Here is a 751-nt window from a genome sequence, read left to right on the forward strand (position 1 = left end):
CCCGGCACTGAGCGGACCTCCTTCCTTCCTGTCCGGCTGCAAGTCCGTGTGAAGCCGGGACCTGGTCGGTCAGCTCCGTGGCCGTGCTCCCACCCCTCAGTGTGTGCAAAGGCCTGGGGGTCTCCATTCCCTCCCCAGGGCCTGGACCCTTCCGGCCGGAAGCAGGCTCCCCTGCAGCTCCCCAGCCCCTGCACCGGCCCCAACCCTGGCTTGGGGTTTCCAGGTCAGACGGAGGCCTCCTGACCCGGAAAATGTGAGGACGCTGCGGACAAACTACAGGGACCTGCAGCTGTCGGCTGGTCCACTTCCTGCCACAAAATTGGCCCACTTCCTGCCACGTGTTTGGCCCACTTCCTGCCACAAAATTGGCCCACTTCCTGCCACGTCATCGGCCCACTTCCTGCCACATCATTGGCCCACTTCCTGCCACATCTTTGGCCCACTTCCTGCCACTCAGCTGTTCCCAAGGGGCTGGGGGCTGTGCTTGCAGCCACAGGGTTTTGTAATGACCTTGCCGCCCCCTGGGCCTCCTCCCTGGGTGAGAAGGTGGCCCTTCTTTCCTCAGCAGATGGGGGTTCCCTCCCAGGAGCTTCCTCCCCGACAAGGAGAAGCACCGTGGACGTAGGAAACCGAGGCCGCTTCCCCTGGTCCAGCTGTGAGCATGGGGCGTCCTGGGGAGATGAGGCTGGATCCCCCCACCTCCCGCCTTCCTCCACCACAGGCTCCTGACTCCTGCAGGATGGGGCCTTTG

The 751-nt window shown here is 64.3% G+C and overlaps 1 protein-coding gene across 1 annotated transcript in view; it reads right to left on the bottom strand.

The window, feature by feature from the left end:
• The window catches only part of RIMBP2 (RIMS binding protein 2), a gene marked incomplete at its 5' end in the record, with an annotated part of 23,064 nt that overhangs the window by 10,096 nt on the left and 12,217 nt on the right, over window positions 1–751 (bottom strand). The window lies entirely within an intron of this gene.

The sequence above is a fragment of the Myotis davidii genome, unplaced genomic scaffold (genome assembly GCF_000327345.1).
Source record: "Myotis davidii unplaced genomic scaffold, ASM32734v1 scaffold43, whole genome shotgun sequence".
Taxonomy (NCBI): domain Eukaryota; kingdom Metazoa; phylum Chordata; class Mammalia; order Chiroptera; family Vespertilionidae; genus Myotis; species Myotis davidii.